Consider the following 21,819-nt stretch of genomic DNA (forward strand, 5'->3'; position numbering starts at 1 on the left):
TAGTAAATAATTTAACATCAAATGCAGCATGGATTGGTAAATGCCCAGATCGCCCTGGGGAGATGGAAGCTCCTGATTCAAGTGTATAGCATGACTAAGAGTAAGAACAAAAAAAACCTTTTTCAAAAAAGGCTGATAGCTGATCTTTTTAGGAACCCTTTCATAGTTGTAAACATCTGTTTGTGGGTCTCTGTGGTACATTATGCCCAGTTACAAATCGCACTCTGTACTGTGTTGTGGAATTTATCTTGTGGTCATGAACATCCCTCTGAGTTTTTTTTCAATGAAAAATGGTTTCGGTTACACTACAATGTAGTGTTTTGCACTGGTTAATTGTGGCCATGGAGCACAGATCATTCAGAAAAGACTCCCCAAAGGATGGAACTCCATCACATCTCACTGCAATTAAAGGACAGGATGCTGCCTGCAAGTAATGTGTTTTTACATACAGTGTAATGCTGTTGGTGATAAATTAGCTTGTGCAGATGAATTTTTTGAAGGGAAACATTTTTAATTTGGAATTGAGGCTCCTTCGTCAGTAAGCTAGTACAACGCTGTACGCAGGGCTGACTGACAATGTTGGATTATGCCTTTTTAATACAATAATTATATTAAGATCCATTGCCGTTGCCTTTTTGGTCATAAATTATACTATTATTAAGGGGTAGTATAAGTCGCAGAACATTATTGTTCTGAAGGGGAAAGTGTGCAAAATGAAAATGTATAAAAGTTTTGTTGACGTTTGATTTGTGTATACCTTTTAAAGATGGTTTAAAGGATAGAAAAGCTTAAGGCATAAAGAGCACCTGATTGCAGGTTCAATCGTGAAATTCAAGTAGCTAAGACTAAGATTGTTTCCAGGTTTTACAATTTCCTTTATCATATTTTGTATGTTCACAGCATCATACCTATAGTAAGTGGTTTTTTTTTTTTTTATTTGACAATTGTTTTTTATTCTTCAATCAGGGCTTTGGCAGGAAATGGAGCTGATCTGAAATGAAAAAGGACAACCGAGGTATTATGCAGGCGAGGACGGAGTCTTTAGGGACTCTTTTTCCTGTTCGCTTTTTTTTTTAACCTCTTTCTTTCTTTCTTATCAATTCAAAATTCAACAGGTTGGTACGGCTTCACATCTTGCTGCTTACCATGGGAACTCTTACTGTTTACAGTCCGATCTTGAGGCATGGCGTGGTTAAGCTGTGTAAAACTTTTCCTGTTCTTCTAACAGCAAATAATAATCCTATTTTGTCAGACTAAGTACATTATGAATTTTTTTCTTAAAAACTTTTAGCAGCAAATACATGCAATTTTTATCCATGTGTCATACCAAATACCAACTGTGTTTCTTGTTGCAAAACAATTCAACTACTGATGCAGACGTATTCTACTACAGGGCATGCAATTCACTTAAGTCCTCATTATTCATGAAAATGTTGTATGTTTGTACAACACTGCAAGTTAAAAACTGTCTTTTTGTAGGGACATAAATGCCACTGATAACATGGGTTGGACCCCGGTTCCACTGTGGCCAGCTTTCCATGGCAGACTTAAGGCTGTTTACAGGTATGAGAGCTACACAAGTACATTGTAGATCCAGGGTTCCCTATTTTAATAGTTTATTAAAATAACTGGGCAAGCTTTGCTGTTGTACTGATCAAAATCCATATGTTTTTTCCCACGCAAATGAGACAAAGTGATGTCAAAATGCATCACTTTCGGGGCACATGCTTTATGGAAAATAAAACGGGGTTGCTCACAGCGGTTTCTCTCTGCAGGAAGCATAGGAGTTATTAAACCAGCTGCTCGCAGGGTACTCCTTTTTTGCTCTTTAAAATATATATAATTTATATTACTAATAGAGCAAGTTTCAATTGAGTGTCGTAAAACCAAAACCCAAAGTAATTACTTGGGACAATCAAGAACGGGACTGAGACATCTGGCAAACCAATCAAAACTCGAAGTAATTACACGGTAGCCAGACACATAAGCGCGGGGAAAATGTGCACAGAAGTGAGCTCACGATTTGGTTTTGGTTTCACGTCTGATTGGATGAAAAAATGGCGCGGAGAATTTTGAAACCAAATCACTGAGTGAAGTAATCATAAACCAAAGTAATTATCTAATTACTTATCGGCACTCAATTGAAAACCGCTCTAATTGTCCATTTCTTTCTAATTTGAAGAATACTTTGGGTGCCAGAGAATTTTTCTCCAGCGTGTTAACCCATTGCCCGCCTTAGGAGTGAGATTTAATACGCTATATAGAATTTTACTCTGTCTAACGACAAACGATTTTTTTCAGTTGGGTCAACTAGGAGTTATTAATGCTTGCTCAGCAGCACAGCCATTCATTGCTGCCTTGGGAAAAACATTCCTCTGTCACCCTGGCTAATTTAACAGTAGTCCAAAAGAAAATGCACCTTCTAACATTAAGCTTGTTTTTTGTGTCTTTCCTGTACGCTAGCTTCTTTCTAGATGGGGCGCAAGTGTTGATGAGGTTGACCATTCTGGAAGTACACCCGGTTAATATGTCTGCCTTATTGCAGCTTACTAATTGGGTCTTCCACTTCCTCATTGTCTTAGTTAGACTGTAGTGTTTCCTATGTGAGGCAAAAAATTATAGATTAAAGGTATGCACTTCTTGAATAAATTTTCCCACAACTTGCAATGGCAATTGCTTGATAAATTGATGGAGATACTTGTACAGTATTCCTTAGTGTAATTTTGTGTAACAATCCATCATACAATGTGCAGAGCAACAGGAGTGGAATTGGATGTTCTCATGTGCTGTCATTAAGGCATCTCTGATCTCAAGATAAAGGCAGTTTGGTGTTTATCACCTGATGAGAAAGGCGTTTCCAAACATACTTGCATTAATGTGCCCTTGTTATAACACATTAAAAACACGTAAACGTGGATGCTTATCTCTGGCCTCTCTACTATTGTAGAGACTACATTCTACTGAAGTCAGAACAAAATAAATGAAATGTTGGATTTTGAGGAGAGGGGAAAACTGGAGTACCCGGAGAAAACCCTCTCGGTGCAGAGTAGAGAACCAACAAACTCAACCCACATATGGAGTCAAATCTGGGAATCGATCCCTGGCAGATTGTGAAAGGCGAGTGTGCCAGCCCTGCTCCCCAGGTGCCAACGACCTGATTGTTTAACTCTTAATATTTGCAGCTCATTTGGCAGCCAGTGAAGGTCATTTGCCATGCCTCGAGTTCATTGTCTGTGGCGGAGTAAGCATTGACCACACCCTAAATGCACGCAATGATCAGGTAAATAATTTGATTACAAAATGAACTGGCTTTCCAATAGGAATGAGGATTACAGACGAGGACGTCCTCTCTAGGTCTGAAGATACTTGAGTTTCAGTCGAATTTATTTTAGATTAAATATGATTGGAAATAATTGCATCGCAAGACGTCCCCATGGGCCTGCAACACATCCAGGCACATCTTACGTAAAACTTACAAATTACTCTTAAGTTGGGTGAAGATATGATCGTTCTTCTATTACATTGGGTGGTAATTACAGCTATGCGTGTGACTTAAGTTACACTAAATGAGCAATGTCCTTACATTAAAGGTAAAGGGATCTTATTGTAAACAAAATTAGAGGACCCATATGTTGAAAGGGGCTGTGTTATGAGATTTAGCCAAATCAGCAACTGGGAACTGGCAATCAATTATCAAGCTTAGAATGCAAAAATGACTACCTAAAACATTGAAGGATAATTAGAATGAAATACAAAAGGAGGCAGGGATGGGAAAAATTTCAAGAAGATTAAAATGGATTGCAATTGGGTTTTTGAAAGCTGTTCAGCCGAACATTTTTTCAAAGTTTATCTCTTTTGTATGTAACTTGGATTATGCATGGTCAACAGACATTTTTTTGTCAAGAAAAGGAAAAGAAAAGGAACTTTATTTAAGTGTCTAGTCGTTCTAGCACTGGAGCACTAATTGGGGACACTGTAAACTGAAATCAAACAAATTAATGCAAATCAAATTCAATTTTGGATTTTGAGGAGAGGGGAAAATCGGAGTACCCGAGATAAACCTCTCAGAGCAGGGTAGAGTAGAAAACCAACAAACTCAACCCACGTATGAACGCCGAGTCTGGGAATCGAACCCGGGCCACATTGGTGGGAGGCGAGAGTTCTGCACGCCCATAGAGTTGAGTTAATTGTGTTGCTCAAAAGTAAATTTCTGGGTAAACGTTCAGTTGCCATACTAGGGGAAACTACATTTACACCAAATGAACCGCACTCAGCCGTGACATAGCCCCTTTTAGCCAAAAGTTGGTAAATGGAGATTGATTTCGTTTTTGGGATGGCTGGCAGTTCGCTGAAAGGAGGTTTCTCGTGAAAGCATGAGATGAGCGCAATATAAACTCGCTTATTGACTTAAGGAAGTTTCACAACTGTAGTTTTTTAAGGTTTAAATTATTTTAATATATGTAATATATAAGTTGATATCATTAACATTAATTTTTTATTCTGCAATTAACAAATAAACATTCTTTTCTTGTTTTTGTCAAAGGGCGACTCTCCAAAAAACCTTGCTCAACAATTCTATAAGAAGGATTGCATTGACTATCTCAATGCTGTTGGTAAATGATTCAATTCTTTAAGAAATTATTGTTCGGCAAATGGGGCACTTCATCCATGTCTTGCTTTTCTGTTTGTTAATTAAATAGCTGGCAAACTTTAGATTGACTTTGTAGTTCGATTTAATGTTGGCAATAGACAGACTACACAGACCAAACGAGGCCAGATGAGACAGACAAACAGATCTTCATTAACATGCCCGAGGCAAATAGATGAGGCATGAACCCTACAATGTACCTAATACAGTATAAAGACGTACAGGTAATTAAAAAAAAACACAAATGGAAAGGAAAGGAACCTTATTTAAGTGTGTAGTCGTTCTAAGCGCTGGAGCAACTAATTGGGGACACTGTAAACTGAGATAAACAATGAAAGCAAATCAAGTCAAATGAGTAATGAAAGTGAATTAATTTGAAAATCTTTATTGGCATCTCCCCCGGGGTTTAAGCTTGTTTCCTCGGACACTCATATTGTTGACGCATTGAGTCATCTGCTGCCTGTAGTTACTAAAACCCAGTGTCTTTAAGTGTTGTTCAGGGACCGGTTGTTCGAAGCCTGGTTTGCGCTAACTGTTGCATTGATTGAGAGGTATAAAAACCTATTGGTTTCCATGGTATTTAACGCTGGTTAGCGCTAACCATGCTTCGAGCAACCCAGGCCAGAACCAAGAATATATCTCATTTCACTTTGGTGCCAGAGATTCGTAGGTAATTGGAAAAACAGGGCAGATTAATGAACAGGATTCAATAAATTTCCCCTTGATCTGGTACACCGGGTGGTCTTGATCTTATTCAAAGTGTCATTGTTTTGCTTGTTTTTTTAGAATATGACCTACTTCATCCTGAAGACGAAGAAAGTGAGTAGACTTTTTTGTGCATTGCGGTTTAGTATCGGCAGTTCCTTAAATTTCTCTTCTTTTGGGCAAATACATGTAACTTTTTTTTTCTCAAGCTTTTCTTGGAATGCATGGTGAATTTTATATCTACGTGTAGAGGGTGAGTACAGCTTGTTTAAAACTGAAAAACTTGCGGCCGTCAACTTGAGGTTGAGACTTGGAGATTTTCATACTTGCTATGAGCTGGCGATTAGTGTCACTTCGAAGACCATTGAGAAAATTTTGATTTTGATTAAATAATTGTATATCAATGTGATTTATTTAACCCCCAACCCATATAAAAAGGACAGGGGTGTTTGCCGTACCTTTTAGGGGTTAAAAAGCGGTTTTCGTCCCTGTTAGCTAGGGTGTTCAGCCTCAAAAGGTCCACAGCGGGAGCTTTAGCGGTACCTTTTAGGGTTTTAAGCTGAAAAAGTATGACAGGAGACATTTGACAATTAACTACTTTAAAAATTTTGTCTAATTAAAACCCATAATTTTGGTACCTCTTAACAGTCTCTGCGTACGAGCCATCAGGCTGGAGCGTATCCCGGTTTCCATGGCATGAAGCGACTAGGAGTATTTCTACTCCCCCCTGGATGGGATGTCAGTCCATCACAGTCCATCGCAGGGTTATCCCCCGGCATTAAATTCGCCGGTACCCATTTATACACCTGGGTGGAGAGAGGCACCGTGAGAGTAAAGTGTCTTGCCTAAGAACACAACACAATGTCCCTAAACCCTAACCCTAACCCTAAACCCTAACCCTAACCCTAACCCTAACCCAGGACCCGGAGTCGAGCACACTAACCATGAGGCCACTGCACCTCCCTTGGTACCTCTTAGGGGCGAAAAAATTCATTCCACGCCCACAAGGCAGGATGTTGGTACCTCTTAGCGGTTCTTTTCAAAATTTCCGACGAGCGCCCCCGTTCTTTCTATATGGGAGTCCCCTCCCCGGGCCTCCAATCACTAGCAAATGGATTTTTCATGTGAGGGAAAAACCTGATTACTCGGAGGAAAACCTCCCAAAGGAGGTGAAGAGAATCAACGAACTTGCCCAAAGTATGACTTAGAGTCCTTTGTATTGAGCCCGAGCCACAGTGGTGGACGGTTATTGCTACAACAAGTTGCAAAATTGTTGAGACACTTTCATGAAAAACACCTTTTCTAGCTTCCAGTACCCACCGTATCTAGAATTTAAACCTTTCCCACTTCCCCTCCCCTCTCCCCATTTCAATGTTGACTGTTTAAGTTTCCAACATTGTTTTGTCTTGCTAGCAACACTGATAAGGGGGGGAGGGGGGCTGCAGTGTGAGAGATAATAGGTAAATTAATAGCGCTCCAAGAAGGTGAAGTGTCTCCACTATTTTTGCAACTTGTTGTAGCTGAACTCCGCCTTCCTTGTTCACGGAAAATGACACACTTGTCTTAATTGTGAACGTTCTTGTTTAGATTTAGCTTTTCCAGCGCACGTGGCTGCTTATAATGGAGACATAGCCCAGTTAAAGATGTTGATCGAAACAGGCGTTGTGTCCGTCAACGAGAGAGACGACAAAGGGTCAACTCCTTCACACAAAGGTACTCAAGCATCCAAAAAAAACAAATGATTTTTCATTTCCCATGGAATATCGTAAAAAGCTCTGATATTAAACTTAAAGGCGTATTTCATTCATGCGCGAACAGTTGACATTTCAGCAAGCCAATATAAACAGTTATAGGGTCCATTAGACTTTGAATTGTCCAGCGTTTACAACGATAAACTTATCTTTCGACAATCTGAGTATCCAAGGAAAACTCGCTTTTCTACATGCAAAGTGGTGTGTAACCTTAAAGGGAAACTGTCACGAGAAGCGCATGCGCTGGCGTCTTGTGAAAACTTGAAAAGTGTTAGGTTAACTTTTTTCAAATTGAATCGACAAATTCAAAATAGCGTCCACTGGGGAGGGCCATGGTGGACAAAGGAGAAACTCCGGCGAATATACGTGACTCACGCGTGAATCCATGATGGCGGCTAGAATTTTTCGAGGGCTCGAGAACAAACAAACTCGCAGTTCATGACAGTGCCCCTTTAAACAAGCTCCGTTAGTTTCTTCACACTCCTTCGCCAATTTAACTCAAAAATCCTTTGAACTTGTCTGTGACAAAGGAATGAAATGAAATGAAATGCAAATGAAAGCGCGAAGATAACACTTGTGGATGATACACGAGGATGGAAACTTGCTTTTTAAATTATTCATCCTGCCATTGTCCCTCGGCAGCTTGCATAACAGGCGCCATTTTTTGTGGAGGAATTCAAAATTTAAGCCAGGATAATCGCTAGGCGAGCACGAACCGCGTCGCCCTTAATTAAAAAACAAGGATCTTTATCCGTAAGTGCAAATTTCTTCCTGAAATACAGATTTTTAATGGTTACGTTTGATTTTCCATTTTAACAGCCGCCGGAAATGGTCATGTCCAAGTTCTTCAATGGCTTGTCGAAAATGGAGCGAACTGTGAGTTCTTCCCTAAACTTAAATGTTGGCATGAGTTTTAAAAAAACCTCCTTACTTGCGAGAATTCCTCGCTCCATTCTGTTGGATTCTCGGAATGACGCTGTGAAGAGCCTGTTCGAAGGCTAGCTTGTTAACGTCCTGTCAGGATAGTACAGTATCATTGGAAAGTCTTCTCTATAATACATACTTTTTCTAACATGTGAAACAACGAAGCGCAGTGTTTTAAGATCTGATAAAACTAGTGCCGCGCATCTTTTCTCTTCATTTTAACAACTTCAAAATCCCATACCACACATAGTTAATTTCTTTTCGCGGAAACGAACGTGGTAAACAAAAGAATATTGTAACTTGTACCCCCTGACTTTTTCAGAATACTGAACTATGTCTTACTGGTTTAAAAGACGCATACACGTGACTGTTTTCTTTAATCCCATTGGATAATAGAGTCATGCATCATTGCTGATCTTTTGGAATAATGACAGTTTGTTGCCATTAATTTTGTAGTGAGAATTGTCAACTCAGCTGGGGAGACTCCCAAAGATGTTGCTCGCAGATTTGGGCGGCTGGGATGTATTGCTATTCTTGGAGGTGACTCAGGTTTGTCAGAAAACAAAAAACGTGATTAGTTTGAAGAGAAGTATTCTGTCGCCTAAAGTCGCATGGACCATTTTACTACTGTCTAGTGTAGATTATATGCTATATAAAATAACGTTTGTGGTTGAGTTTTGTTAGGCTCCAATAAATATCTTGCAGTAGCCAGACGCCAAAGCCAACACTCGTTTCAGCATTCGTATAAGGTATATACCCAAGGCTTTAGCTAATTATCATTAATTTTCGTTTCTGGAGACTTAAAGTGAACGGAACGATGTATCACTTTCTGTAGTAGCGTCAGATTCTGTCTCTGACCACATTCAAGAATCTCCTTTAAGAAGGAGATATGTATCGGAAAATATAGATACAGTAGATCTCCGCACTGGTATTCAAATTGTGGCCTTTAAGGAAGATCTTCTGTGGCCAAGCTTTGAAATCCCTTCCCTAACAGAATTTGCAAATTAAGTACTTAAATATAAAATATGATAATTATTTGTATTCGGTAATTGTAAAATCAAATGAGCTACAAAGAAGCACTTGAAATCTACCGCAGGAAAATGAGTAGAAACCGACAAACTCAACCTACATATCACGCCAAGTTCAATATCGAACCCGGGACGCATTGGTTGAAGGGTACAGTTCTATTGCTGTGGTGGCGTAGCCAAATGCACTGACCATAAGGACTTTGTTTGTTTTATTCAGACAACGAAGAAATCTTTGTTGACGAAAGAGCCGAAGACTTCAAACCATCAGAACCACAGTCCAAAGCTGAAGCCAGAGGTTTGAAATCAAGTTTTCTTTCAGAGGCGGCTTTGGTATAAAGGATGTTGTGTCTGACCTAAATGTTATCAAAATCCTAGTTTGCTGTAATTCAAATCAATATATTACTTTAATTTCTTGTTCATTGGACATCTACTGTTTGAGGCTTTGGAATTTTAAAAAAGAAATCCAGCGAATAAAGTTTTTGACGTTCGCTTTTGTCTCTGGAATGCGATTCATATTCAAAGATCATTCAGTTTTTCAGGCTTCACTTTTCCTCTTTCATTTCTAACCTTCTCCAATCTCAATCAACTCTTTCTTTTGCAAGCTTGCTCGCTGATTCATCCTTTATCTTTAGAGTGTATTTTCCCTTTCTTTCAATCTATCTTCATTTTACTCTTTAGCTTTTTCATTCTTTCCTCGCGAGGACCGTGACCCAGATGGGCGCGATCCTTTATCTTTACCCGTAATTTCTGGGACAGATGTTCTCCAGGAGACAAAGAAAAATCATCTTAAAGACGCTCAAGGTATTTTATACATAGATGTACATGGCCCTCTCGTTTTGCAAAACGACACGAATATTCTCTTTCTACGATGTACTGAGGAACCTCAAAGCTCATAAATTATTGTTTCATAGTTTTTGACCCTCCGATAAGTGTTTGTCTAATCAAGTTTTCGAACTCACTTTAATCGATATTCCTTCGAAAATTTACCATTTCTAATGGAGTGAAATTCTTTGTTTCTACTCCAAATGCAAGCTATTTTATTCTTTATACATGTACAAGTACTTTAAAATTCGTCCGGACAGATTCGTATTTATGCATACAAACTCTTTACTATCTTGTGGTGCTGTTTATCAAGCTCTACTGTGAAGATCCATCTTTCGAGTTTGTGGATGAAATCCTCCTTGTAAAAGTAACCGAGTAGTCATATTCTACGGCGCGGTTGGTTACGCCGTGATCGAAGGCTCTAGCCTCTGAATTTATGGATGAAATTTCTAACTTTGATCTTCCACTCCACGTGACTGTCTGAGAAGTACTTTCCTACGCTGTTGCTCATTGTACTGTACAAAGAAATTTATAGCGTTTCAGTCTGTGGTTAAAAGCTGCGAGCAGTACTCTCCTAAAGTGCTTTTTTTTGTTGTTGTTGTACAAGTTGTTCCTGACTTTTGAGTCTGTTAGTGTGTGTAGTAGAACGATGCAAATCACCGTCGAAAGCCTGCAAGCAGGCTACTAGTTGTAATGACATAACGACATTTTAAAGATGCGCGGCTTGGGAACGAGAACTTAAATTAGCTTTGGGAAACTAAAAGCATATTTTAAAAAACGATGATGGGACATGGGGATCCGTTCTGTTACCTCATCCTCTCTCAGTCTCATTGTTGTGTGTCAGTTGATTCCAATATTCTACTTTCGTTCGGTAGGTCGAGCCAAGCGCAAGATTGACGAACTAGCTCATTTGTTGGACGTGGCGAAGATGAACTACAGACAGTTAGGAGGAGTGTTAGATGAAGACCAAAAGAAGCAAGAAGAAGAGAGAGAAAGCGCTCGGTAAGAGAATAAAATATTGTCGGGGGGGGGGGGGGGGGTGGGTGAGATAAAGCATCCACCAATTCTATCAAAGGAAAGTATACGAATACCAAAGGCTACAACCTTGGAACAGAAATACCCCTTCCCCCTAAATCAAGGATGAAGCCGCGTGAAGGCCAAAACGCGCCATTTTCCCATCATTGATTGTGGGGGGAGGGGTGGTCTCAATTTTTTTCCATTTGATTTGTCCAAGATTGTAGGTAAGAGGACAAACCCTGCCTGGGTGGGGGTGGGTGGGTGTAGCGTTCAGCGTCAAGCAACTCTAACAGAAGAAACAAGAGGGCAGGAAAATACCTTCAAGAGTGGGGGTGGGCAGAGGCCTTTAAGCGTCAACGTCCTGTAACAGAAGGAAACAAGAGGAAAGCAATTACGAAAGAGGAAGCGCTAGGTTAGAGGAAAAAAACTTTCCTGGAAGGGGAGGGGGGGTTGGGGTTAAGCGTCAACTACTTCTGCGACAGTTTCGGTAAGAGGGAAAAAATCGTCCTGGGTGGGAGTGAAGCAAGTACTTGGCAGAAAAGGAAGTTAAGGTTAAGTGTACTGTAATGTTATCATGAATGGTTTAATAACCTCAGTTAATTGACAAACAGCTCAATTGATCCGTATGGTACTGTAAGGAAATTAATGGTCTAGTTATTAACGCGTTTTGGCACCGTTCGCAGCCCTCAGACAGTTTTTGTACGAAATCCTTTCTTTGTTGTGGCATGAGCAGAGTAAATAATTGCACGTGTAAAGCCGCAGTTTCATGATGACGCTTGTAAAACCTCATTCTCCACTTCTCGGTACATCATCAGTGAAATACCCTCCGGGTAGTGTCAGTGAAAGCTTAAGACTCTTTCAAGCACACAATTGCAAGCACGGCCTATTACATCGTTTAAATGTTTGCAATCCTCTCTATTTGCAAAACAGGGTGATCCGTGAGTTGGAGGCCCAGCTTGAGTATGAAAGAGAAAAACGTGAGAAGCTAGAGGCCCAGATGGACAAACTACGAGCTCAAATTCACACACTGACTCTACAGCTAGAGGATGAAAGAGAAAGGCATCAAACAGCGGTGAGGATATTGTTGTGATGAGTAGCAGAGAAAAGTAGAGCTAACGGGGACTTTCTGCTTTCTTTTTTGTGAAAACCTCAGAAACATAACGATATAATTGTTTCTCATTCGCGTTTTTAAAAGATTTGAGCGGCATCAACGAAGCTGGCAGTCAAAGAGAACGTGTTGACGTTTTCTACTTTTTCTGTTCTTAGCACCTTTATAAATGGTTTTCAGTGTTCTCTTCCAGCCAGCGCCAAGGTGAATCAACCTAAACCACTTTTTTTTTGCTTTGTTAATTGCAGTCTGACTTCCAAAGAAATCCGGGCCCAAATCAACAATCGACTTTGCGACGCAAGAAGAAGAAAAGCAAACGCCTTGACGCGGCCATAGCCAGTGGAATTTTCGTCAGAAGAGGTGTTTCCAGCCCGAGGACAATGCACTATCTTGACAAAAACTGACCAGCCTGTCTTCGAAAGTGAATCGCATGATGGACAACTGAGGACAAAGTCGTACCAATTTTCTTGCATTGTGAAGAGTTGTCGAGAGATGGAACCAGAAACGGACTTTTCGTACTCGTGAGCAACGGTTTTACCCAGTTTTCCAAACAATTCATCCGTGCAAGAGTAAAGAAACTTGGCAATTCAAATGCCATAGCGTGATTTAAAGGGAAGTTAATTAAAAATGGGAAGATATCGACCGTCTCGCTGAACCTCCTTATCGATATCACGGCCTTGGACTGTATCAAATATCGACATTCCACTCACGTGATTGGTTGATTTTGGTCCACACTAAAATGTGCGATCATTTATTACTGATATAGAGTTATTAACAATGACAGATTAACAGCAGTTTGCACACAGTCACTGGGACACTTCATAGCGAATGGAACTCTAGTCAAATTATGCACTGCTGTTGATTGTCTGTAAAAAACAAGCACTAACTTAGGATCGGAAACGAATTTTTGTGGCAGCGCAAAGTTTGAACGTGTTTGAAGTTAGTTTTATGATCCAGAAAATAGCTAGTACAGTGAGTTCGTGTACACGTATACCATGATAGCTTAGAGTGCCCTAAATTCCAAAACTATGATAACCCATGAAATATTGCATACAAATACTAATTTCTTGTAATTTATTCACGTTTAAACAAATTATGTGGCGTCGAACTTTGTTCAACAAGTTTACGAGTGTACGATTATGATAGCCAACTGTACTGTGATAAAATTAATCAACTTGACTCGAGTAAATTATAAAATTAAACCCTTTTAGTTTTTTTTTGTTTAATAATGAGCTAAATATAGAACTTCATTTGCAAAATACAGGATCCTTCTCAGAGTTTATTTCTTCGGGTCGCGATTTTGCTGCGCATGCGTGACATTTTAAGATTCTAGTGCCGCTACCGATCAATTATTTTTTGTGGAGGTGATTACTGCATTATACTTTATACAGTGACCATTCACTCAACTTTTGGATGCAATGCATATGTTCTACAAGGTGGCTTTTTGTGCACAGGGTACTCATAAGTTTTAACTTCGTGACTTCATAGCTTTACCCGTCAAATGAAAGATGCTGGACATTCTTCTTTCTGGTGGTATTGTTAGTATGTTAAAACTTAAAGGAGTTTTTACCAAATGTTGTTTTTAACCGAGCGGCTCTTCTATTTGGGTTGTGTTTCAGTAATCCCCAGAAAGAAAACGCTTTTCAGTTTTTTTAAAGATTCCAAAACCTTAAGCTGTTAGACGATACTGTAAAACTAAATTTCAAACAACAACTCTCTCAGATGGATCAACGTTGATGTTTGCACAGCACATGTTTCTTGCACAACTTTCGCCTTTGACAAACGTTTCAACGTGGTAACCGCTTTTCCCACAAGCACACGCTGCCATCTTCCCATCGCTGGCTTCGTCTTCTTCCAAACACGTTAAATACAACGGAGTCATTTCGTCGTCTTTATTTTCTCCATACTCTTCTTCGGACAAATGATTTGAGTTGATGTCCCCAGGACAACGACCCGGCAGCAACATGCTCGTTGTATTTTTTCCATTGGCAGTTTTTACCGGTTTCTTTGGAAAGTTGACAAGGGGGCGGCTAGTAACCTTTGCTGCGGAACCCATCGAGCGAACGCGTGCCGGTCGCGTCGTACCGGGTCGAGTCGCAATCCTTGTCTTTAGTTTCGTTTGGCCCGTCTTTATGTTTTCGACTGCGTTTGCCACGGACTGTTTCTTTGCGGTTTTATCTTGCGAGCACCAATCCTCGTTAGAAATTTCTCCGCGCGATTCTAAATTCGGTGGCGATGGTTGTTCACCCTGTGGTTCCGTGGTTTTGTTACTGGGTGGAACACTGGCATTTTCCATCAGTGATTTGAGATCATAAACTTGACCCACGATTATAAGAGAATCTTTCAAGGTTTCTTTCAATGAAGGTTTCCATTTAAGGAGATTTTCGATGTCCCGCAAAGCATTGGCTTGAGCCAGCAACTGATCTTTAGCAGAACCAAATGATGGCTTAGAATAAAACCCTTGATTTCCGATGCAATTCCAGTTCTTCGATCTCAAAAATTCTTCGACATTCGCCCTTCTTTTGTTACCAAGATAGTGATCTCTACTTGACGTCTTCCCTTTTTCCGTGGAGCATTTGAAAAATACAGCAGCCATTTTAACAGGAGAAAGTTCCACTCCGTTCTGAGAGAAATTATATTACGTTCTCCCGGCGCCTTGTTTGAGTTCTCTGTAATGTTTGCCTTTCCAATTTCGTAATTTGTTTGAAATTAAGAACCAGAGTACTTATGATCACTCTTGCTCGCTTCACTGATCAATCACCTACTTCACTAGATTGAATTTACGAATATCTAAAACACTGAAATATGTTTTTTCATCAACTGTGAGACCTGTTACAAGCCGCTCTTAATAGATGACCAACTGAACTTTGATTACATGTTGTTTGTATTTTAGTGGAATGGTACCCGTTTGGAGAGCCTATGAAGAAATCGAGGTTATTTAAAGTTCCACCCGAATTATCAATATTTACATCAAAATGACACCATACGACGATCTGATTGTAATCATTCAGGTCAGTGACTTGATGACAGCGTGATTACTAATGAAACGAGACACGCGTACTACATCCCAGCCTATAAACCACCCTTAACAAACAATAAACTGCTTAATTTGACCATTCCGGCGATAACACCAGTGTACAAAATATTGTAGCCGAAAAATGGAGGAAGATGAAGAAAGATCGTAAAGATCATTATTTTGAGGGCCAAGGTTTGAAGCTCACCCTAGAACCTCTGCTTCTTCGTTGTTTTCTTTGGTCGGATGAATTACCAGCGACCTAACGCTAGAAGATGGGAGAGGGAGGAGGAAGGGGGAGGGGGGGGTGACTTTAAACATCCCGAGAAGGGGAGGGAAGGGGCAATGACTCTCGGTTCTAAGCTGCGTCTGTGTGAGTTTCTTGGCTCTCGTTCGCTTTTCCTCTTGACTAAGCTGTTCGTACCATGAGCGTGCATCAAATGACCAGCTCTCGGGTCAAGACAAAGTCCTTATTGGTGGCTGTAAATGATTAGGTTGAATCAGAAACCCATAAGGGTTGAAACGTGTAACGGCCCCTTGTGTGCTGGGAAACAAGCTTCTGAATATTCAATTTGCTAAGTACCATATTTGGAACAACAAGAGCGAGGGGAATCCAAATATGGTACTTAGCACTGAAACATTCAACCAATCAGTTCGCACTGAATATTCGGAAGCTGTGAACGCGCGTTACACGTTTCAACCCTTATGGGTTTCTGGTTGAATCTAAGAATGGTCAAGAATCTCATGTCTTGGTGTGATAGGAAAAACTTGCCAAGTGTAAACGCAGATATGAAACATTGCTCAGACACTTGAAAACCTTCGAGCACATCTATGTAATTAAAATCCTGAGGGTGTAGTTTTGAAACAATTTCATCGGTTCCAATTAAAGTCACCGTTTTGGTCTGTTTCGAGGGACACCGTATGACACCTACTTTCGTTTGATTAGACTTTTCATTAGCTACTAGCTACTCTAAAAATCTAAAAATCCGAGGGTAAACAAAGTGACTATTATTATTATTATTATTATTATTATTATTATTACTATTATTATTATTGTTATTAGTATTATTATTATTATAACAATGCGGCAATGTACAATTGCTGGTGGATGAACAAAAGAACGAGAGATCTTTTGTTTTCGTCCACCAAAATGGCGGCGGTGACGTCACGTGATAAACCACCCATGCTTGGAGTTCAACGAGATAGCTTTACCACCTTCATAGGACAGACCACATCACCCGGAACTTCATGCCCTACTCTTTGCGAATAAAGTGTATGGGTTCTTTTTCGTTCTACAGGTTTATCGTCCTTATCCGAAAAGACTAGAGAGTCTAACTATTTGCAGATGACATTACAAAGGTGGATCTAAGCCTCGGTTATTTAAAAACCCTAGCCGAATGTTGGTCCGGCCCGAGTTTTAATCCTGCAACCTCTCCCACAGTGGTCCGATGCTCAACCAATCGGTCGGCCGTTGAAGATCCTATTTACATGACCATTTACATCGAATGAAAGTTATCGGCTGAGCTAAATCTTTGGCCCATGATCACAGACAAGACATACATGTATTACGGACATGGGACTTGAGCTCCACCGTGCTGTTTCAGTTTTGTGCATATATAGTCTTTAAAATAGTTTTTCTTCAACGTGACTACCAAAGCGGCAAGCTAATCAAAAAAGGTTGAAATAGTCACAAAGCGATTAAAATAACGCCAACATTTTTTTTAAGATGACGTTCTCGTTGCCGTCGCCGTTGTCGTTGTTTAAGCTTCCCGTATTGTCATGTCGGTGTCCTACTATCCAAGAACATTTAGTATGGACGACAATAATACGCTGAGTAACTTGTTCGACCAAGGATTCAGTCTTGTATCCACTACCAGTTACAAATTAATTGCTTCACGCTCCCAAGACAATTAAAACTTCAATTATTTATATAAAATTGTGTTCGGCTTTTTACATTTACTTACCGGTTTCAGGCGTTCTCGCTTGATTTATCAGCTTAATTGGCTCAAAATTCAGACCAGAATCGTCAGTGTTGCTTCGAATGGAGTTTTCGCCATTACAACTTTGGGACTGTTCAAGACTGAAACCCCAACTGAATTTCCCATTCGGGAGTTTTTGCTTACCATTTCCACAAACCTTGTACCAACCGGTTCCTGCTTGAAAATGGTAAACAACCAAAAAACCTGTAATTATAAGACGTGCCCGTGCGTTGCGTGCGACGCTGCAAAAAAAAAATTGTGCACGCCCCGCATGTGCATTTAATTTCTTTTCCGTTCTTTTCCTAACATCGACGTGAACTGGTCGAATTTGAGGTCAATGAGGACCTTGCAATCAACGACGAAAACAACGTAGACGAAAACGTACACCTTTGCACTATCGTAATTCTTTAGCGATTATTCCATCTCGATCAAGCCGCACAATGTCACGTGATTGACGTTTAAGGACGGCCGACAGGCGATGAAAAATAGACCATTTTAAACAAAAAATGGCAACACTTTTTCGTAACGTGTGAAGGATACTTACACTCTTAAACTGTGCTTGGCCTTTGAAGAAACAGTGTTTTGTGGTTAAGTAGTTTCCATCCAATTAAAAATGATTCAATAAAACGATCATTTTCTGCGAAGTTCAAAGCCAAATCAATTGATTTTCTGAAAAGGCCAAGCAATCAAATATGGAAAACATTATGATACATTAGTATTTGGAGGTGAAAAGTGAATACCGAATTTCAAAAGTTTTAGAAAACACATTCCCCTCGAGACTGTTGTGAGCCATCTTGAATCCCCCATATTGACCAAGCAGTTGACTGAAAAAGTAAGCTGAAAACGATGATTTTTGTTGTCCTGGGCACCAAATAGCCAATAGGATCAATGATTCGAGATCAGGCCTGGTTCCAAGATAGGAAATGGCGGACAAAAAAGCATCGATCTGGTTGAAGTTTGAGTCATTTTCCGTCCTTATTGCCGTAATTTTTCCAAAATAATAAATTAAGGAGATTCGCGCGAAAATTTTCTAACATTGATTTTTTTTTCTGCAAATTTTACCATTGAAAGATGATGTGTTAAAATCCGGCTTCTATCTTTAGCGAATAAGGCCACAGTGTCTGTAAGCCCAAAAATATTGTAATTACATCTTTGAAGTGAAATGTTCTCTACCAAACTTTGTTTAAGTGGACCCATCAAGTGAATTTAGTTAACTGTTAAGGTTCCTTAAAGAACAAGTTCGCATTTAGCGAACAAAGTTTCATGCGCCTTGCAGCCGCAAGATGGCAGGCCCCCTGTCCATAGATTTTAGGACCCCTTTCATAGATTGTAGGCCTCCCGTCCATAGATGGTAGGACCCCCCAGTCCATGGATGGTAGGCGATACGATACATGCACAGGCAGCCCTAACATCCATGGATGGGAGGGGGGGTCTCAAATCTATGGATGGGGAGCCTAAAATCCACGGACAAGGGGCCAACCCCATCAACCATAAATCCATAAACAGGGGAACCTAAAATCCATGGACAGGAGGGCCTAAAAACCATGGACAGGGGAGACTAAAACCCATGGATGTGGGGGGCCTAAAATACATTAGAAGGGGGGCCTGAAACCCATGGATAGGGGGTTTAGAATCCATGGAAAGGTAAAGCCTAAAATCCATGGACAGGGGTTCCTAAAATCCATGGATGGACAGGGGTTCCTAAAATCCATGGACAGCGGGCCCTAAAATCCATAAACAGGAGGGCCTAAGATCCCTGGAAAGGGGGGCCTAAAATCCATGGACAGGGGGGCCTAGAATGCATGGTGAGGGGGGCCTAAAATTCATGAATAGGGGGACCTAAAATTCATAAACAGGGGGGCCTAAAATCTCTGGACAGTGGGGCCTAAAATCCATGAATAGCGAGGCCTAAAATCCATAAACCGGGGGGCCTAAAAATCCATGACAGGGGGCCTAAAATCCTTAGACAGGGGGACCTAAAATCAGTGGACAGGGAAGCCTAAAATCCATGGATAAGTGGGTCTAAAATCCATGGATAGGGGGGCCTAAAATCCATGGATAGGGGGCCTAAAATCCATGAACAGGGGGAGCTAAAATCCGTAAACAGGTGGGCCTAAAATCCATGGTTAGGGGGGCTTAAAATCCATGAATAGGGAGGCCTAAAATCCATCGACAGGGGGACCTAACATCTCTGGACAGGGGTCTAAAAGCCATGAATAGGGGGGCCTAAAATCCATAAACAGGGGGGCCTAAAATCCATGCTCAGGAGGGTCTAAAATCCAAGGACAGGGGGGCCTAAAATCCATGGACAGGGGGGCCTAAAATCCATGGTCAGGGAAGCCTAAACTCTATGTACAGGGGGCCTAAAATCCATGGATGGGGGAGGGCCTAAAGTCTCTGGACAGGGGGGTGTAAAATCAATGGACAGGGGGGGCCTAAAATCCATGGACAGGAAGGGCCTAAAATCCATAAACAGTTGGGTCTAAAATCCATAAACTGGGGGGCCTAAAATCCATGGATGGGGGGGCCTAAAGTCTCTTGACAGGGGGGCCTAAAATCCATGGACAGGGGGGCTTAAAACCCATGGTCATGGGGGCCTAAAATCCATGGATATGGGGGCCTAAAACCCATGGACAGGGGGGCCTAAAATCCATGGTTGGGGTGGCCAAAAATCTCTGGACAGGGGGCCTAAAATCCATGGACAGGGGGGCTTAAAAGCCATGGTCATGGGGGCCTAAAATCCATGGATATGGGGGCCTAAAACCCATGGACAGGGAGGCCTAAAATCCATGGACAGGGGGCCTAAAACCCATAAACAGGGAGGCCTAAAATCCATGGACAGGGGGGCTTAAAATCCAAGGACAGGGGGGCCTAAAATCTCTGGACAGGGAGGCTAAAATCCATGAATAGGGGGGCCTAAAATCCATAAACAGGGGGGCTTAGAATTCATATGGGGGCCTAAAACCCATGGACAGGGAGGCCTAAAATCCATGGACAGGGGGCCTAAAACCCATAAACAGGGAGGCCTAAAATCCATGGACAGGGGGGCTTAAAATCCAAGGACAGAAAGGCCTAAAATCCAAGAACAGGGGGACTTAAAGTCTATAAACTGGGGGGCCTAGAATTTATAAACATGAGGGCTTAAAATCCATAAACAGGGGGCCTAAAATTCATGGTCAGGGAGGCCTAAAACCCATGGACAGGGAGGCCTAAAATCCATGGACAGGGGGGGCCTAAAACCCATGGACAGGGGGGGCCTAAAATCCAAAGACAGGGGGGCCTAAAATCCATAAACAGGTGGCTTAAAATCCATAAACAGGGGGGCCTAAAATCCATAACAAGAGGGGCCTAAAATCCATGGACAGGGGGGCCTAAAATCCATGGTCAGGGAAGCCTAAACTCTATGTACAGGGAGCCTAAAACCCATGGACAGGGAGGCCTAAAATCCGTGGACAGTATTGCCTAAAATCCATGGACAGGGGAGCCTTAAATCCATGGACAGGGGGGCTTAAAATTCAAGGACAGGGTGGCCTAAAATTTAAGAACAGGTGGGCTTAAAATCCATAAACAGGGGGGTCTAAAATCCATGGACAGGGGGGCTTAAAATCCAAGGACAGGGGGGCCTAAAATCTCTGGACAGGGAGGCTAAAATCCATGAATAGGGGGGCCTAAATTCCATAAACAGGGGGGCTTAGAATCCATGGTCAGGAGGGTCTAAAATCCATGGACAGGGGGGCCTACAATCCAAGGACAGGTGGGCCTAAAATCCATGGACAGGGGGGCCTAAAATCCATGGTCAGGGGGGCCTAAAATTCATCGACAGGGGGGCCTAAAATTCATCGACCAGGGGGCCTAACATTTCTGGACAGGGGGGCCTAAAATCCATAAACAAGGGGGCCTAAAATCAATGGACAGGGGGGCCTAAAGCCCGTGGACAGGGAGTCCTAAACTCCATGGATGGGGGGGCCTAAAGTCTCTGGACAGGGGGACCTAAAATCCATGGACAGGGGGGGCCTAAAATCCTTGGACAGGGGGTGCCTAAAATCCATGGACAGAGGGGCCTAAGATCCATGGATGCAGGGGGCCTAAAATCTCTGGACAGGGGGGGCCTAAAATCCATGGACAGGGGGGCTTAAAATCCTTGGTCATGGGGGCCTAAAATCCATGGATATGGGGGCCTAAAACCCATGGACAGGGAGGCCTAAAATCCATGGACAGGGGGCCTAAAACCCATGGACAGGGAGGCCTAAAATTCATGGACATGGGGGCCTACAATCCATGGACAGGGGGGCCTTGATTTGACGCATTCGTTGACTTCGCCTTCTTAGATCTTGAGGTCTCTTATATCTGAAGGACGTGAACAGCTGACGTCAAATTTTTAATTTTCTCTCCTAACTTCCATACCCGGTAATGCCAATTTTGCCAAGAACGTTTATATAAACATTCCAAGCTGACAAATCTGCAAATTGACATCTCTAGTCTTCTCAATGTGTATAGATCTCTTACTAGGATGCCGCGACTCTAAAGTCTGGCCCTTGTTGATGAAAGCATGGTTCGCGCTAACCAGCATTAAGGTAATTCCCCTGAAAATGACGTACTATCTAGATTTTTTTTTAACTTGGCAGAATTGATACTCATACACAGGACATTGAAAAAATGCAATAAAAAGATGGGGTCACCGTGCTTGTTTTCGTGGTGTATGCCCCTTATTCTAAGTGTTTTTTACCGAATTACGCGAGAAGAGTTCGAAACTAGATCAACCGGAAAAATTGTTGTCATGTAGCAAAAGCTACTGAGTATTACTGAAAACTTGAACTTATTTGT

General features: G+C 41.4%; 1 pseudogene; it reads left to right on the plus strand.

Annotated features, from left to right (window-relative positions):
• Nucleotides 1-341: 341 nt before the first annotated feature.
• On the plus strand, nt 342-13,208 carry LOC138030815 (ankyrin repeat domain-containing protein 42-like; annotated as a pseudogene).
• The last annotated feature ends 8,611 nt before the right edge of the window (nt 13,209-21,819 follow it).

Source organism: Montipora capricornis, chromosome 13 (assembly GCF_036669925.1).
Source record: "Montipora capricornis isolate CH-2021 chromosome 13, ASM3666992v2, whole genome shotgun sequence".
NCBI classification, from domain to species: Eukaryota; Metazoa; Cnidaria; class Anthozoa; order Scleractinia; family Acroporidae; genus Montipora; species Montipora capricornis.